This window comes from Pseudorasbora parva, chromosome 17 (genome assembly GCF_024679245.1).
Source record: "Pseudorasbora parva isolate DD20220531a chromosome 17, ASM2467924v1, whole genome shotgun sequence".
NCBI classification, from domain to species: Eukaryota; Metazoa; Chordata; class Actinopteri; order Cypriniformes; family Gobionidae; genus Pseudorasbora; species Pseudorasbora parva.
In genome coordinates, this window is record NC_090188.1 from 37,076,176 (window position 1) to 37,096,093 (window position 19,918).

The 19,918-nt window shown below is 40.3% G+C and overlaps 3 long non-coding RNA genes across 3 annotated transcripts in view; all 3 read right to left on the bottom strand.

Annotated features, from left to right (window-relative positions):
• Nucleotides 1-1,019: 1,019 nt before the first annotated feature.
• LOC137045014 (uncharacterized) lies at nt 1,020-2,602 on the bottom strand. The gene is made up of 3 exons (XR_010898676.1): nt 1,878-2,602; nt 1,711-1,772; nt 1,020-1,552 (listed from the first exon to the last, which is right to left on the bottom strand). It is a non-coding gene; the product is annotated as an uncharacterized lncRNA (long non-coding RNA).
• A 5,803-nt stretch (nt 2,603-8,405) lies between these two features.
• On the bottom strand, nt 8,406-9,395 carry LOC137045328 (uncharacterized). The gene is made up of 3 exons (XR_010898740.1): nt 9,009-9,395; nt 8,842-8,903; nt 8,406-8,683 (listed from the first exon to the last, which is right to left on the bottom strand). It is a non-coding gene; the product is annotated as an uncharacterized lncRNA (long non-coding RNA).
• A 172-nt stretch (nt 9,396-9,567) lies between these two features.
• The window catches only part of LOC137045385 (uncharacterized), a 145,318-nt gene continuing 134,967 nt past the window's right edge, over nt 9,568-19,918 (bottom strand). Inside the window, exon 3 of the long non-coding RNA XR_010898760.1 lies at nt 9,568-10,417. This is a non-coding gene — a long non-coding RNA (uncharacterized lncRNA). The remainder of the gene's footprint in view (nt 10,418-19,918) is intronic.

A 19,918-nucleotide genomic window follows, 5' to 3' on the forward strand; every position in this document is an offset into this window, starting at 1 on the left:
AAAAAGTTTATTTTGTGATTGCAAGCTTTGGATGGTTGCAAGGACATTGCTATTTGGTTGCTAGGGAGTTCTGGGACTAGGTGGTTTCTTCCTAGTCTAAGGGTCAGTAGCTGTTTCCATTCAAAGTCACGAATTAATGAATTAAATCATTCTGGTAATAGACTATGGCTCAGGCGTTTCAGATTTAGCAAACCAACATTGAGATGCTGTGCAATGTGATAGGTCAGCTGGTTAGTCCAGTTATCCAATCACATCCACTGTTAAGGTAGTCACATGAGAGGCTATTGGATATTATTGTTCTAATTGGAGGTATTTATTTGGTTCCAAAACAGTTTATGCTCGTCTTCTTATTGGATAAAAAATGTATTCAACTCCATTTTTTATGAACATTTCTAGAATTTTAATGACATGTTACTAATTTAATTAAAATAATCGACAACAAAATTTCTATAAATGTTTTCATATTTTGGTGAATAAAATAAACAATATAAGGTGATACATCTGATATCTCAACACCAAACAGAGAAAAAAAAGCCTCATAAAAAATAAAATGGTAACACTTTAATTTTAAGAGTCCATAATTATACGGTAGTTAAGCATTAACATGCTGGTAGTGAATGATTAACTGAACATATAGTAAAAGAATATTAGCCATTATTTATGTGGTAGTTAAGCTTTTACAAACCAGTAATTATTAATTAACTGAATCTACATTAAGAACATAGCATCACTTAAAACTTATCCAACATTTGAAGGATTAAACATCTGAGTGATAAATAAGCAGAAATAAACCAATAATTAATGGTTAACTCAATGTACAGTAAATGCCTTTTTAAGGTAACACTATGTCTCACTCTGCCCAAGAAAATCCAAATGTTTTTTGATATGAAACCAAGTCTAATCTTTACATAAAAAAAAAAAAAGTTTTAATACAAAATTCAAACAACAAATAGTGTTTTGGCATACATATATATGTTTTTGTAATATATATATATATATATGTAGCCCGGAATGTGAATTACTAATAACACCGGACACAGGATGAATAATATAAACGGGGTTCTTTTATTCCAGACTGCACTTGTAGTAGTGCAGCGTTAATTATGCAAATATGGGGAAGAGTAGAGTAGAACAGCTCAAGCAAGTGAACAGTTGTTGAAATCAATAAAGTTTGTTTCTCAACCCGCAAGTTTGTTTCTTTAGTGCTCAGTCATCATAAAATATTAATCACAAAATTTGCCAACATAAACAACGGTAGCAGCCACATTCTGGAAAACAAATGCAAACATTATTACAGCGTTTTCCTGTATGGAAACCAAACAAGGCTGCATAAGTTACATGAAAAATGCATTCAAATGAAATAAGAGGTTACTTTTGATTATTACTGACACCTTTCAAAAGTCGTTACACAATTTAGCATTCAATCAACCCAACATCAGTAAATAAACACTCTTACAACTCCAAAAACAGATTTAAGAATTCAAACTTACTGTTTATCACCACTCTAGCTCATGTAAACATTAATGAGGCATCTGATGAGCTTGATTTTCCTCTGCACACAGTAAAAGCAAACATTTTACACTTTGCATTAACATTTTGAATATGACATTATAACATCACATTCATTCTGCTCTTCTCAATGTAACACATGTGCATGTCGATTGATAACAGTTACACATTTTAGAAACAATAACATTAAACAACACTCACTGATGTTCAAGGCTCACACCGGAAACACACCCAGAGGGCCTACGGAGCACTTTTTCTCCCCTCTTGAATAAACAAAGTGATTCTGAGTAACACGGTATCATGTGGAAATACACACAAATATAAACAGATTCAATATTATAATAAATTGTTTATATCTCTACACTTACGCTTCTTTGAAAGACAATGTTGTTTTTATACGACAACACGATGCGTCCCAACAGAAATCGGTGTTAACCGGACAAGTACACGGCCATTTTAGACAACAAAACACTGAGAAACTGTGTTTAACTCAGAAAGTATATATTTCTCAATATTTTCCGTTTAGTGAGCATTATTAGCGCTAATTCCTGACCGCATGCTCACCATCCAAAACCGCATTGAAATAACACTGCTCTCATACCACTCTCGCGGCACTTCCAGATGGCCAATGTCACGTTTTCTTAAAGGGCCAGCACAAGATTAATTCAACGTAAGAGAAAAGGCATTAAAACATGTTATACGTGTTATTTACTAGAAGCAGGACTCAATAACCAGTTTTGTGATTAAACTTTTCACTTGGTTACACTCTCCCCTGCTGTTAGTCAACGTCCTCGGTGACTACTAACGCTAATCATCTTTTCCTCCTTGAAGTTTCCCGGTGGTATAAAGAACCATTCCAGCCAGCACTTGGGAAAGCACATCAGGACTGAAAGATACTGCATTGCACACAGATTTTGGTAATCGGTCTGGATTACTATGCACTCCTGCATTTGTTCTCTGTGTTCGGCGCACCACAGGACATGGTACTTCTGATTTAACATGTCCTTTTCTCTCTTTTCTAGGAGCAGGCACGGGTTTAACAACAGGATCCTCAACAGGTAAGTGAACACATTCAGTTTCTGGCTCAACAGGCCCTGGCATCACTCCCAGCGTATCCATAGATATCTCCTGACTCTCTGATCCTGAGAAACCATGATTCCCATCAGGTCCTTCTGTCTGAACATCAACATAGTCTTTAACCCCATCAACTGGCCGTTCTGTACGCTCAGATGTTGGAACCATTGCCACTCTCTCCCCAGGACACAGAACTTCCTCCACCAGAACACACTCTGCCTCCAGCGAGGGCACGTCGGACTCAGAAACTGAGGTAGGTTCCACCTCCACAGGGAGTTTCCGACACCTTGGCATGGGTATAGGGGCTGGATTATTGCAGGGTCTGAGGTTGGATCTGTGCACTCTCTTAACTGTACCTCCTTCCACAGGCTCCACGGTGTATGTGGTCCCCTGAACCTCCGACACTCTGTACACGGTGGAAGACCATGCATCCTGAATCTTTTTTCTTCCTAGTGGTCGGTTTCGCAGGTACACGTGCTGTCCAATTTCTACTGCTGGACAGTATACTTGCTCCTCATGCTGTTTTGCTCGTTCCACAGCCTTCCTTTCAGCATATGCCTTAGCTCGAAAATGAGCATCTCTTAAACGCTCCTGGTGTACTTTTAACCAGTCAAGTTTATCATCTGTTTCAGGTTCCTGTCCCAACAGAGCGTCAACTGGCAGATGCGGCTGAACTCCGAACAACAGATAGTACGGTGAGTAACCTGTAGATGAGTGTGGAGTCACATTATAGGCATAGACGAGCTCTGATAAATGTTCCGGCCACCTGCGCTTCTTTTCAGGAGGGAGAGACTTCAAGAGGTCATGAATTGTTCTGTTGAACCTCTCACATTGAGGGTTTCCCTGGGGGTGGTGTGGCGTTGTACGGGTCTTCTTGACTCCATACAATTTGCAGAGCTCTGCAATCACAGCACTTTCAAAGTTCCTGCCCTGATCAGAGTGCAAGCGTTGGGGCACTCCATACTTCAGGAACCATTCTCTGAGAAGGACCTTAGCCGTTGTCTCCGCCTTCTGATCACGGGTGGGAAATGCTTGACTGAACTTCGTAAACACGTCAGTTACTACTAGAACATTTTCTCGTCCATCTGTGGCTGGCTCAAGGGTCGTAAAGTCAACTGCTACAACCTCCAATGGTCGGGAAGCCAAGAATGAAGCCCAAGGGGCCTTAATCTTCGGTTGAGGCATCTTTGCTAACACACAACGCTGACATCGCTTCACCCACTGCTCCACATCCTCGTACATTCCACCCCAGAAACATCTCTGTCTCAACAGGCACATGGTCCTCTCTATCCCTTGATGACCCATCTGATCATGGACATTCTTCAAGACCTTCTCTGTCAAACAGGTAGGTAACAACAACTGGTGGCATTTTCCGATGTGGACGTCGTCAATCACACGGTACAACAGACCATCTTTTTCTTGAATCTTTTGCCATTGCTTCAGCAGGGAACGCACAGATCTGGACAAGCCCAACCTCTCTTGCTTGGTAGGTTTCCTTTTCCAGCTCCAGAACTTCTTGAACACCTTGAGTGTTGGATCAGACTCCTGAAACTGACAAAGTTCTGCCTTTGAATATCCCGGCAAAGTGGGAGTATTCTCACACACAGCATCATCATCTTCTTCTGCTAAAGATGCCTGTAACTGTCTGACTGTGCTGCACTCAACTCCTGCTGTTAACAGGTCTGGTTCAAGAGCTGTTCCCGTCTTGAGCGAGTTACAGATCGCCACACATCCATCATACTCTGCGTCTTCATTTTCTGAATCTGGTTCTTCAGAACCGGATCTCCTCGAGAGAGCATCTGCAGCAGTGTTGCATCGTCCTGGGCGATACTTGACTTCAAAATCAAACACAGCGAGTTGAGCAGCCCAACGTTGTTCAATTGCTCCTAACTTGGCAGTCGTGAGGTGGCAGAGTGGATTATTGTCCGTTATGATGGTGAATCTGGACCCCAGCAGATAACTTCGGAACTTTTCAGTGACCGCCCACTTCAGTGCCAACAGCTCCAGCTTCATGCTGCTGTAATTTTTTTTGCTTTTCTCAGCCCCCCTCAACCTCCTACTGGCATACGCGATTACAGTCTTCCTACCCTTCTGATGCTGATACAAGACTGCTCCTAGCCCAAGGTTGCTCGCATCAGTCTCAACCACAAAGGGAAGCGTGAAATCAGCATACCCCAACGTTGGTGCACTTGTCAGCTTGTCTTTGAGGCTCTCAAACGCTGTTTGACAATGGAAAGTCCAAGAACTCTTATATAGCTGAGCTGCCTTGACTTGACTTGTCTCTCTCATGCACACATTAACTACATCATGCAACGGTCCAGCTATCTGGGAGAACCCTTCGATGAATCTTCTATAATAACTACAAAACCCCAAGAACGATCGAAGCTCCTTGAGTGTACTGGGGACTGGCCACTCCCGGATTGCACTTACTTTATCCGAGTCCGTACTCACACCGTCGGATGACACTTGATGGCCAAGAAATCTTACTTCCGGCTGCAGGAAATGACACTTCTCTGTTTTGATCTTTAATCCAGTGTCCCTCAATCTCTTAAACACGGTCTCAAGTCGTACCAAGTGCTCGTGAAAGGTGGATGAGTACACCAACAAGTCATCTAAGTAGATGAGCACAATCTGGAACACAAAGTCACTCATGATTGCCTGCATGAGCCGTTGGAAAGTGGCGGGTGCGTTACATAACCCGAAGGGCATCCGTCGGTATTCGTAGAGACCAAACGGTGTAGTGAAAGCCGTCTTGTGTCTGTCCCTTTCATGGACTGCAACTTGATGGTAACCGCTGGCAAGGTCTATCGTCGAGAAAACCTGCGCTCCGCCCAGAGCATCCAAACTCTCATCGATGCGTGGCAATGGAAAAGCGTCACGTCTGGTCTTGGAGTTCAACCTCCTATAATCCACGCACAACCTTAAGCTTCCATCAGTCTTCCGTACTAGAACGATGGGTGAAGCATAGGAACTCGCACTGTCCTGGATGACACCCTTCCGGAGCAAACCCGAGATATGCTCTTTAACCTCTTCGAACTGAGTTGGCGGTATCCGGCGATACGGCTGAACCACAGGAGTGTCATCTGTCAAATGGATCTCATGTTTCACTCGGTCTGTGTATCCCAGATCTTCATCACGGACCGCAAACACATCTGCATACTTTAAAAGCAATATACCGAGCCTGGCTTGCTGTTCTGGAGTACCTCCTATATGCAGCTTACTCAGCAGGTTACTTAGGTCAGTTTCAGACTCCGGTTTATCCTTCTGGTCGACTCTCACTTCTTCATGGTGGGCAGAAATACGCTGGAATCTCACCTCGCAAGCTTCACTCTCAACGCACTGACAGTGGGTAAGTATCCCAAGACGAACTTTGGGAGCCAGCCACACATCTTCCTGAGAGAAGTTGACCACTTGGACTGGAAATACTCGACTTCTGGCTGACACTAAAGTGGGCATAGGGATCAATCCGCCTGGTAATGGGGTGCTTCCTGGTTCCAGCAACAGCCACGCATGGGTGTCAGTAGCTCTCTCATTCACTCTGGCATAGACAGTGGCTACAGAGGACGCTGGTATATGGGTTTTTCCCTTACCACTAACTCTGGCTGCTGACATTTTCCTCACCAGTTTCACTTCCTGTACCCGATTGAATGCTTCCCTCCACACAGGGTCCAGTTTTCCTCCTAAGGCAGTGTCAAACTCAGTCATTGCAAACTCTCGGCATCTCTGGGTGATATTCATGCCTATGATACCAGGGGGAGTAGGATCTTGATCTGCAGAATCACTGTCTCGGACTATCAGGAACCCACACTCAGGTATTGTCAATCCCATTACTTGGATGTCCAGTTCAACATAACCCAGATACGGCAGGGGTAACTTGTTTGCTGCAGTAATTCTTAGCCACTTAGAAGTGCAGTGAAGGTCCTCATCTTCTCCGTGGAGATGCTCTCTGAAGAAACTTTCTGTTAGGGTACTCACATTACTTCCTGTGTCGAGCAGACATCTAACCAGAATACCACCAATGTGAACATCAACTTCAGGGCACTTGCCAACTGCACGTTCTAAAAACCGTTCTTTTGTCAATGTGCTATGTCTCGAGCCTTCTGGTTTTCCTCGCATTGCCCGGCTCACAGCAACGGAGGGACCCCATTTCCCTGTACCTCAGAACTTGTGGTGGTCGTCGACTGGGCTTTGAAGCTACGTGGTACGGGACAGTGTCTTGCTACATGTCCAACCCCTTCACATCTTAAACAGATTGGTTGACCATCTTCTGTGTACTTGGGCTTGACTTTGGGCTTTACATTCTGGTTACCATTTGAACCGGCCTTTTGTACAGTGAGTTCACGAACAGCATTAGTGAGCTCTCCAAGGGCCTTACCCTGCTGGGTGATGATCTTAACTACCTCCTGCAAGGCGACCACCATGTCACTTTGTGGGGAACTAACTGGATCTGAATGGTGTGACACATCTCCAGAACATGTACTCACGATGTTCCGACTCCTGGCCACATTAGCACCACGGGGTCTGTCCTCCACAACCCACATCAGTGCCTCTTCACGGACATCAAACAGGGAAGACTGAGGCTTTTCTCGGACTAGCTTGCGCAGCTCTCTACGCAGTGCCGCATCTCTTATGCCTTCGATGAACTGGTCTCTCAAAGCAAGCTGGGGATCAGACACAGCATTACGGGACTGTTGGAGAGCAGAATTAAGAAGCTGAGAGAGAGCATGGGAAAAGTCACGGAAGTCTTCTCCGTCTAACTGTCTACGTGCATAAAAAGCATGCAACAACTGTGGTGTAGTTCGTTTCTCCCTAAAGGCCCCCCTCAAATATGAAAACAGTTCTTGAGGCTGTCTTGTCTCACCACCCATACATAGCTTGACCTCATCTAAGGCTGAACCTCTTAAATGGGACAGTATAAAGTCCACTTGGTCATCAGTGTTCAAACCCCTTACCCGAATTACACGTTCAACCTCATCAATGAACTCATCGACAGACTGACCATCTTTAACAGGGTCACCACTAAATGGCACAATTTGACGTTCCCTTGGAATGTAAACATAGGACCTAGTGCCCACATTACTCATATTAGCAAGGGTTGACATTACTTGGTCGTGTCTTCGACCTAGCTCCAGAATTTGAGACTGCAGCTCGGCCACTCCATTACCTTCATCACCATGTCCAACAGCCCCAGCATTGTCCACATCACGGCTGGTTCCAGGCTGCGCAGCTGACACATCGTCGTCTTGGTCCATGTTCTTGTAATGTCTCTATTTTGAATAGTATGCAAAACAATCACAGTCACTACTGTTTAACCTGAAGGATGGTTTTGTGCGGTCTCCTTTGTCCTCGACCACAGCGCTGAAGTGAGCACCTCCCTGCGTTCCTGAAGCTGGCTCTTTGCTTCCCACAGGCTCTCCAGGTACGTCACTCCTTGTCGTCGACCTTCTCTGCACCGGCACTCGACCTCTCTTCACTACTACCGTTGTCTATGCTCTCTCTACTCTACCCAATTTAGCAATGGGACCCCACTCCTGGTACCAAAAATCTCTGTAGCCCGGAATGTGAATTACTAATAACACCGGACACAGGATGAATAATATAAACGGGGTTCTTTTATTCCAGACTGCACTTGTAGTAGTGCAGCGTTAATTATGCAAATATGGGGAAGAGTAGAGTAGAACAGCTCAAGCAAGTGAACAGTTGTTGAAATCAATAAAGTTTGTTTCTCAACCCGCAAGTTTGTTTCTTTAGTGCTCAGTCATCATAAAATATTAATCACAAAATTTGCCAACATAAACAACGGTAGCAGCCACATTCTGGAAAACAAATGCAAACATTATTACAGCGTTTTCCTGTATGGAAACCAAACAAGGCTGCATAAGTTACATGAAAAATGCATTCAAATGAAATAAGAGGTTACTTTTGATTATTACTGACACCTTTCAAAAGTCGTTACACAATTTAGCATTCAATCAACCCAACATCAGTAAATAAACACTCTTACAACTCCAAAAACAGATTTAAGAATTCAAACTTACTGTTTATCACCACTCTAGCTCATGTAAACATTAATGAGGCATCTGATGAGCTTGATTTTCCTCTGCACACAGTAAAAGCAAACATTTTACACTTTGCATTAACATTTTGAATATGACATTATAACACCACATTCATTCTGCTCTTCTCAATGTAACACATGTGCATGTCGATTGATAACAGTTACACATTTTAGAAACAATAACATTAAACAACACTCACTGATGTTCAAGGCTCACACCGGAAACACACCCAGAGGGCCTACGGAGCACTTTTTCTCCCCTCTTGAATAAACAAAGTGATTCTGAGTAACACGGTATCATGTGGAAATACACACAAATATAAACAGATTCAATATTATAATAAATTGTTTATATCTCTACACTTACGCTTCTTTGAAAGACAATGTTGTTTTTATACGACAACACGATGCGTCCCAACAGAAATCGGTGTTAACCGGACAAGTACACGGCCATTTTAGACAACAAAACACTGAGAAACTGTGTTTAACTCAGAAAGTATATATTTCTCAATATTTTCCGTTTAGTGAGCATTATTAGCGCTAATTCCTGACCGCATGCTCACCATCCAAAACCGCATTGAAATAACACTGCTCTCATACCACTCTCGCGGCACTTCCAGATGGCCAATGTCACGTTTTCTTAAAGGGCCAGCACAAGATTAATTCAACGTAAGAGAAAAGGCATTAAAACATGTTATACGTGTTATTTACTAGAAGCAGGACTCAATAACCAGTTTTGTGATTAAACTTTTCACTTGGTTACATATATATATATATATATATATATATATATATATATATATATATATATATATATATATATATATATATATATATATATATATATATATATATATATATAATGACATATGTATACAGTAGAGATCAAAATTAGAGAATAACATACAATTTCCTAAATCACAAGGTCACTGCTTAGTCCCTTTTTTAATGAGCAGGTCAGTTTTTTAAGCATATTTCACAAGTTAAATATATTCTGAAGTACAGTATAAACAACTTAAATAAGACAATTGAAAAATAACACTGGTCAAAATTCACGAACACTTTCAGATACCGTCAAACTTTGGGTGTTAATCTGGCACTTGGTGCTAATTTCCGTAATAATCTGGCAAACCCTATTTAATTGAAGCAAACTTTCCAATTTTCACTGACTTTGCAAGATGGCAAGCCACTCTAAGGTTACTGAAATCCTACGACACCAGGGTGTCCAGATGAAGGCCAAAGGGATGACCCTTTCATCTATTGCAAAAGAAGTTGGTCATTCCAAATCTGTAATTTCTAGAATATTGATGCTTTACAAAGACACTAAGTCATTCAAATACACAAAAAGGTACGCAAGATCAATGCACGAGAGGACTGGACAATGCGGAGACTTTCAATGTGGAATCGGTTCAGCACAGATCAATAAAATGTCACACATCAGATGTTTTTTCACAATAGTTAACCAAATGTTCACTTAAGACATAACAGAGAATGTTTGCCTGAATACTCACCAAAACAGATATTTCAAATACTGTAATTCTGTGTATATGTGTAGTCAGGATCGCGCACTGTCTGAGGTGTCTTTATGCGCATGCTTCAGATCTGCCAGTCAACTCGTGTAAGATAGTTTTGTTTATCAGCATGAGTTTGAAAATCCCATTTCATTAGTTCAGACTCATGCCATCGAGAAATTGCTATGAATATTCACAAAGTTGGAATGCTGTGCTTTAAAACAATACCAAACTTGTGCTGAGGAAGCAGCAGTCCTGGAGAAGCCTGCAGAAAAAGAAAAAAAAGCATTTTTCATGGACAAAGGAAAGGTGCTCCTCTCAGATAATGCACTGTTATATGCGCCACGTGTACACCCAAAGATACGTTGAGATGTTTAATTGCTATTTGGAACATTGGGATCGATAGACAAGGGCTTAATGAACTCATATTTATCAAAACCGCAAATATGACGAATATTGACAATTTTCACTTGTTTTGCCTATAGCTCAAAATTAGCCCTATGCACATTCTGACTCCATTAGCCAGCATGGGTCACATATATAGTTCAGGTTAACACCCCTAAAAATGTATATGTATAAATGTACATGTACAGCTGCTGGTCATATAATTAAAATATCATCAAAAAGTGTATTTATTTCACTAATTCCATTCAAGAAGTATATATTATTTATTAATTACACACAGACTCATATATTTCAAATGTTTATTTATTTTAATTGTGCTGATTATAACTGAAAACTAAGGAAAATCCCAAATTCAGTATCTCTGAAAATCTCTGACCAATTCAAAGAAAGGATCTGTATAAATCTTGGCCATCTGAGAAGTATGAGCATGTACAGCACTCAATACTTATTTGGGGCTCCTTTTGCCTGAATTACTGCAGCAATGCGGCGTGGCATGGAGTCGATCAGTCTGTGGCTCTGCTCAGGTGTTATGAGAGCTCAGGTTTGCTCTGATAGTGGCCTTCAGCTCTTCTGCATTGTTTGGTCTGGCATATCACATCTTCCTCTTCACAATACTCCATAGATTTTCTATGGCGCTAAGGTCAGGCGAGTTTGCTGGCCAATTAAGAACAGGGATACCATGGTCCTTAAACCAGGTACTGGTTGCTTTGACACTGTGTGCAGGTGCCAAGACCTGTTGGAAAATTAAATCTGCATCTTCATAAAGTTGGTCAGCAGCAGGAAGCATGAAGTGCTCTTAAACTTCCTGGTATATGGCTGCGTTGACCTTGGACCTCAGAAAACACAGTGGACCAACACTAGCAGATGACATGGCACCCCAAACCATCACTGACTATGGACACTTTACACTGGACCTCAAGCAAAGTGGATTGTGTGCCTCTCCTCTCTTCCTCCAGACTCTGAGACCCTGATTTCCAAAGGAAATGCAAAATTTATTTTCATCAGAAAACATAACTTTGGACCACTCAGCAGCAGTCCAGTCCTTTTTGTCTTTAGCCCAGGCAAAATGCTTCTGATGCTGTCTGTTGCTCAAGAAGTGCGACAGCTGAAACCCATGTCTTACATATGTCTATGCGTAGTAGTTCTTGAAGCACTGACTCCAGCTGCAGTCCACTCTTTGTGAATCTACCCCACATTTTTGAATGGGTTTTGTTTTACAATCCTCTCCAATCCTTCGTCTCTCTATTAATGTGCTTGGACACAGAGCTCCGTGAACAGCCAGCCTCTTTTGCAATGACCTTTTGTTTCTTGCCCTCCTTGTGCAAGGTGTCAGTGGTCGTCTTTTGGACAACTGTCTAGTCAGCAGTCTTCCCTGTGATTATGTAGCCTGTAGAACTAGACTGAGAGACCATTTAAAGGCCTTTGCAGGTGTTGAGTTAATTATCTGATTAGAGTGCGGCACGGGGTGTCTTCAATGATATTCTAATTTTCTGAGATACTGAATTTGGGATTTTCCTCAGTTGTCAGTTATAATCATCAAAATTAAAAGAGCTAAACATTTGAAATATATCAGTCTGTGCGTAATGAACGAATATAATATACAAGTTTCACTTTTTGAATGGAATTAGTGAAATAAATCAACTGTTTAATGATAATCTAATTATATGACCAGCTCCTGTATTGGTATATGATGTGTAAGAAATATTGATAAATAAACATTTTTGAAAATAATGATCAAGACACATGCTTAAAACTCTTTCATTGTGGTCACACTGATATTTTACTGCAAAAATCCTACATAGTGCACCTTTAATGTCATTGCGAGGACTTTATTCTTTCCAGTGAAATCACGTAACAAAATGCACACAAACGTGTCCAAGCTCTTAATATGCAATCATTGAACCTCTTTGATTTTAATGAAGGGAAAAAAAACTATATAAGGACGGATAAGAACCTGTAAACTTCGACACGGTTTACAAAAATTAAAAGTATTGTCAGCATATCTATGTATTTATTCACTAACGGAAAAAATCTTGAGACTATCGATATATCTGATGCAAATAAATTCAAATATTATTTGCCAATAGTCCCAAAATTATTATTTCCCATCTAAAATTAGACCTAGAAATGTATTTCTTTATGCTTTATATAAAAATAAAAAAAATGGTCCCCTAAGACATGGTTATGGCCTTGGCTCATGTTGCTGCCAACTCTCATTGAAAATAACTTTGTGCAGCAAATCACTGTCAGTGTGAACTCTCCTCAAGTAGTAGCAACAGTGATGCTCGCATTAGCAAGCACCAGTGATAAAAAAGTATTCCAAATAGTCCTTGTCATTTCACCATCAAATCTATTTCAAATAGGAGACAAAAGCGTTAACATGTGGAATGAAAAACAGTCTGTTCTGTAGCCTGGGCTTATTCTTCAGTTGTAATACTGCATTTACAATCAGCTTAATTACCCCCACCCCTCTCATCCCCCCTGACATATTCATTTGAGGGATTTTGGCAGTGCAATGAAGAGAGAGAGTGGAATATGGGAAGAGAGGAATGGTTCCAAACACAAAAACATTGCACCCTTCAGCAGCCCTGCAATAACTTTAGTCAAGCATTTCCAATTATAATTATATTTTCATCCCTCCCTCAGCCAGAGGAGCTCTTTATCACCGCGGCAGGCAGAGAATTACTTTATTACAGCTACACCTCGTTAGGCTGAGTGCTCCTAATGAAGCAGCCCTGTGATCAGACAGGAATCATGCTGGAGGAAGCCTGCATCATTAGGCCAGCCTTTAATTACTATGATATATGGCCGCCCGCTGCGCTGCTATCACCTTCCCTTTTAATGTGACCCCAGCACAAACTCAGAGTAGTCTACAGAACACATATGCGCTGAATAAATGACCACTCGTACATCAGGAATGAGATTCAATCCTCATGTACTATAGAAAATGTGGCACTAGGGCTGGGCTTAATAAACCGACCAACAGGTGAAATGTGTTATATAGACTGGTAGAGTCAATGTATGTTTATACTGTGGTATATGGCTGCTGTTATTAAAGGTGCAGTAAGTGATTTCTGAGAAACACTGTTGATATTTGAGATCAACCCAAAACAAACAAACCCTTCCTTCATTGCTCCGCCAATGGAAGAAGAGACGTCTCTTTATCATAGCTGAAGCGAAGCAAAATAATGCGAAAATAATGCAAAAGCCCTATTCGGGCGGTAATTGTTTTTCATGTGGACGTCCATACAAATAAATTTGCATGCCACCTCAGTGATAAATTTGTGCATTCGGATGGTGATTTATTCATGGTGGAGGAGCCAGTTTTGTGATCCTATGAACCTGGGAACACGCTGTTCATGTGGTCAGTCGCATGATTGTCTGCTGTAAATAAAATGTCATATGTTTGGAATTATAGTTAAAATTGTTTTCTGTCTTATCTTATTTTATCTCAAAATGACGGATGTCATTTTAAAAATGTGAAAAAGAGCGGAAATAAGTAAACGCAGCCCCTTATTTACATGAGGTAAACATAAAGCTGCTTGGTTATTTTATATAATTGCTTCCGTAATAACGTCCAATTTCAAATGCTTACGTGCTTTTATTCTCTTTTGAGCGGTGATGAAATATTGTTCTTGTAAATACTTTCCAGCAGTTCAGTAATAAAAGTGTAGGCTTGATCTTTAAAATGCATCCAAATTACAGCGAAGCACAATGGTATGGTGCTCAGTTGTGGTCAAAACAGAGAATTCTGAAGTGATCTCTTCTCGATAAGTCCTTTTCAGTGGCCTGAGCCCGGTTCACGTGAAACATATGTGGATACTCCAAACGATCTCAGACCCCTTTAAAGTGAACCGAGCCGAGAACATTTCGAAGGTTGTCTGGGTATGGTTTTAACTCATCTTATGGTACAATCTGAACACAAACCGCTCTGGGCTTGTGAATTCCAATGTCGTTTTGGTCATCAGAAGCCCCAGTTCAAATCGGCTGTTCATTATGGATGATTCTTCTGACAAATCTCTACAAATTATTTGTTCCCAACAATCACTTGTTTGCAATTTCAACCACTTGTGAACTGAGTTGTGGCTGCGCACCAGTTTAAAATGGTGTTAAGAGCGCCTAAAGTGCATGCACAGAAGCCAGCTGTCACAGCGCTTGTACTAAACGGAATATTTAGCGTATTATTGCATTTATTTTAAAGTGTCAAAAACACACAAGTTTCACATTAACAGGTGGTTTTGTCTTAAATCAGGGGTCCCCAATCTCAGTCCTGGAGGGCCACTGTCCTGCAGAGTTTAGCTCCAACCCCAATCAAACACACCTGAAACAGCTCATCAATACCTATAAAGGCATAATAATAATAAAGCCATTGATTGGCTGTTTCAGGTGTGTTTGATTGGGGTTGGAGCTAAACTCTGCATTACTATCCTAATATAAGAATCAGTGGAGTCATACAGTGAAGAATATGCAGTTTTTTTTTTTTCATGTGATTTTTCAATGTCTTATTTGAATGCTGCTTTTAGGCATATCCATACTTTACCTGGACAATTTTAAGCAGTTTATTTAATTTGCATCTTTTTTATTACTTTATTGTGTTGTTTATTTTTTGTATGCTGATGTGGGATGTGATCATTGCCTTCTGCAATAAAATAAACATCAATCAAGGAGAAGAAAAATCAGAATAAATGTTAGTTACAAATGTCGATGTGATATAGCTAGTGCAAGACTATGTAGTATTACAAAGTATTATGTATTATGAAAAGATCAACTAAATTTAAGAGCATTTGTAGCAATGTCCTAAAGTAATACAAATCTTTACAAACAAATATCTTGGTTACTGAGGAACAAACAATGTAAGTGAATGGATAAAACAATGAACTGGACTAGATCCAAAAAGCAACAGTATAAACACAAATGGTTCTGAGACCACATTCTTATTAAATTGGACCAAAAAGTATCTTGGTCCTCTTTTAGGTACAGGGACAGTGTGAGCGTAAAGAGAACTGGGTCCTTTTTTCACTTGGTTCCCCTCTTGGTTCACTTAAAGGAGTCTGAGTTCGGTTCTTTTAGAGAAGACCCAAGTGTGAAAACACCCTCAGAGGTGTGGATTCGGATGACAATGAAATTACCACACGACCTTTGTGTTTGTCAAAACATCGGTGATTTTTATGTGGGTGGTAGGAGAAAAACACTGACATTCTGGATTTGGATGGCAGATGAAAGACTAGCCCCTGTAAATTATGAAAATACCTTACAATCCCACCATTAAAAATAATTACCGTACGAATAGGGCTAAAGATGATGAAGGAACGACAAGGAAGAATGAAAAAAAATGAACATGCAGTACACAAACAAGGGTTTGGTGTTAGTCGCCAGTAGAACACCAGCTCCAGACAAACAATGATAGGCTACTCAGAACTATCCTGTTACTATAAAATCACAACAACAGAATACATGGAGCATTTTCAGGGCTTCCCACATCGGTCTCTCGAGCACTGCAAAGCATTCCTAATATTGACGTCCTAAAGTCTTTCCTGATCATAACTCTTCTTTTTCCAGTGATATTCATCAGACCTTTTCTCTTTTGTAATGTCTCTCAAATCTTCAAATCTCCTTCTTGGTCATTTTCTCTCCTCCCCCTTCAAGAGTAGACACTGCTGCTGATTGGCTACACATGAGTTGTGCTGCTCAGTCCGATCCACTTTCAACAGTTTTTTCAGGGTGCTTTCACACTCGCAGTTTAGTTCAAAAAGGGCACAGTTTGCATTCAAAATGACTAATGTGAAAGCTGACCTGGGTGTGCACTGGGGTACCGAATCTGAGACTGCCTGAAGGAGGTGGTCTGAGTTCGGTTACACTCAAACTTCAAGTGAATGTGAAAGCAACACACTCAGGTGTGCACTTGTTCAGGAAGAAAAGTAACTGGTGCATGCTTTTTAGGCAATTAAGGTATATTTATAGTTCAATAAAACACATGTAAGGGATTATAGTGTTTTACATGATTTACTATGATTTACCTTGAATATGAGTGAAAGTGAGCCTTCAGTGTATTCTCGTGCAATCAGGGCAGCAAATGAACAGCAATCTGTTGTCTCCTCATGTGTCAATTACTCAGCTGCTCATAAATAGATGGACGGACAACGGAAAAAAGCGTAACTGGCGTTATGATGACGTCGGACGTGGCATGACATTTTTTCGTAAGTTAAATACGGAAGGCGGTTCGCCGGAAGGTAGATATTTTACTTTATAGCATGTGACATATGTATATTTTTCTTACAAAAACTAATTGATTCACTTCAGAGGCCTTTATTAACCCCCATGGAGCCATGTGGATTACTTTTATAATGGACGGATCCACTTTTTTGGGCTGCAAATTGCAAATTTTGGGCTGCCATTCACTGCCATTATAAAGCTTGGAAGAGCCAGGACATTTTTAATGTTTTAATGAATATGAATATAAATTTCAGATTGTATTCATCTGAAATAACAATGTCATATACACCTAGAGTAAATAATGGGATCATTTTCATTTTTGGGTGAACTATCCCTTTAAGGAGCGTTTTAAGCACAAATAAGTAGTTTACTGTTGCCAAGCAACTAGACGCATTAAAATAGAATTAACCAGATTTGCAACCACTGGTGTGTGTTTTACAATGACTTAATGAAAACATTAATCCAGGTCGAGTTAGAATTCTCAATTTTGGAATGTTTCTGCTCAAGTGTTTTTACTGATGTCAGTCTATCATTCATTAGTTATGTACAATCTTTTCTTTCGGTTTGTGTCCAAGTTCTACAACAAAAAATAAATAAATCAAGTTGTCAGGCCATTTCAAGTTTGATTTTGACGTGACAAAGCAGTGATAAATGGATCATATAGTGATAGATGGAGTTGTTTACTTACTTTTCAATGAGTCTTCCCAGTTACAATTAACGCCGCCATTTTGTTAATTCAGACCGATTCACGAAAACAAAAAGCGGGATTTATCACAGAAACCAGTAATTTCCAACCATCACCAATCATAGCACAGTGGAAGCATTGCCTCCTCTCACGTGACTTTGCCTGTTTCATTCACCATTATTGAAATTATGTATAAATTATATTATAAGACAATTGAAAGTGTGAAAGTGTTAATGTTATGCCACCAAACACAGACCATTTCTAGACTACATGTTAATAGTTTTTTTTTCTCTGAAAGGTGATCTTTTTCTTTATGCATCATTAACTGTAATTCTCGACACCTAAAGATTAGATCTTACCAAGCAAGTTGCATCCAGTTTCACAGAGCATCTTCTTTTGCCAATTACAGCATTTCTTGCATTAATGTTAGTTTTCTTACAAAAAAGAACACCAAGTTTATGAGGTTTAAATAAATAAAAAAAAGTATTGCTAACATTGCTGAGTGGACCTGAATAGAAGACCTGCACTTTGATATGCAAAAGAAACATTTGCAAGTAGGCAGGTATAGCTCATTATTAAATCACACAAATGGGACGTGAGATTGGGGTGGCTTTTACTTAATGACTTCTAAAAGGCTCCTGTGAAGAAGAAAAAATACCTGCATTTCAGAGCAAAGCTCCATAGTGGTATAGCAGCACTCTGAGCACCTGAATTAAATATGAAATATTGAACAAGATGGAGGTTGAATTCTGGGTTTATTATTTAGGCCAGCGGGGACTAATTGCGTTAATGCAATATGAGAGTTGATCTTAAGTTTCCACTGCTCTGAGCCACTTTTGAGCTACCTGGGCTGCACATTAGCTGAAATGGCCCTATCCCGGCCAGGACTGTACATTAAAGGTAGGCAATAATTACTTTTTAATTTGTGGAGAAGCTTCTCAAACTCATACATTTTTAAAGGCAGGCTCTTTACCTGCACTGATTCACAGGGCGAGGGTTTGCAATAAGTGTGTATTCACAACTTTCACACCATGTTTGGGAAATACTGATGGAGGTGATGTATGATATGGAAATAAGAGGTACACCAAACTCTGTGTCAACTCTCTTTAGGCATACATCATGTAATTCTGGGTTTGTTCACACTTGGCATGTTTGGTTCGATTAAAACAAAAGTTTTGGATTTTAGGTTGTAACAGAGCCCTAATTGTATAGCTAGTTTTAATGCAATAATGGTAGTTTTAAGCCCTATTCGGGCTAGTTTTCATGGGGAACGTAGGAAAAATTCATGTTTCACAGGCGTACTTCATAATCCTGTACAAATATGCCATGTCTGTGTTTTTCTCACACAACCACAGTAAAAATGTTTTTCCTTTTGAGAAATCTAATCCTGTTCGAATGCAAATGTCTGTGATTGCTGATTTTTTACTGCAATAATAACGCTTCTCCTCATCTGTTATTTGACCTACCTGAGCTACCATTTGCCCTCTAATCTTTCACATGCTTTCATTTTATTTCAATACGGATGATATCCAAAGAAAAAAAAGAAAAAAAGAAATGGGAGCAAATCATGGAAACACACTTCCACCTCTGTAATAAACACAGAGATATGAGTCCCGTCCGAATCAGTGCATGAAATCTCAGACATCGGGTGATAAGAATTGTAGCTCAAATGTTTTTTAGAAAACTAGTCCCATCTGAAAAGGGCTTTAGTGTCAATGAGGGGTATGTAAAAGCTGCATTACATAAAACAGCTATCCCAACTGCAGTGCCTGAATTAAAACCCTTGGTGTTTGAACTATGGTTCAGAAGTCATTCTTCTCAATGCATTTGAATCCGAGAGGCTGAGATATATTAACAAAGAGCTCCAATTCGTCAAAGGCACTCCAATGAATGTGACTCAAGTGGACAAGTGAGACGACAGAATTATGAAGACATAAAAAATATGTGCAGCCATTTCAATGCAAATGCACCTCAACTACATAAATAACACCATTCTGTTGATGTTATTTACGGATACAGGAACCTCCCATGACAGCGTGAAAGGATTCACTCAGACTGCATCAGTTCAAAGACGCACAATATCCACTCTGAAACAAAAGTGAAAGGACATTCATTTAACAATGAGTACACCACACTGTGTCTCAGGCGCCAGGCCAAGGCTTTTGTTCCTTTGCCCACTTAGTTACATCAATCAGTACACTATTTTCGCGGCCACTGCATCAGTGCTTTCTGCCCAGTATCGGCTCTTCACTAGCTCATTCCTCAAGTGCAAAGATCCGTTGTCACAACACAAACAAGATATGGAGTGTCCAACTAATCAATGATATGGCTGCCGATTGTCTGAGCTTTTATCTCTTTACTTAAAACAAAAGTAGCTTCGACATATACTGCGGGAGACTGTGTGCTTTTGCTGCAATCCTACAAAGATAAAACGTACAGGTTGAAATATATTACCATACTGTA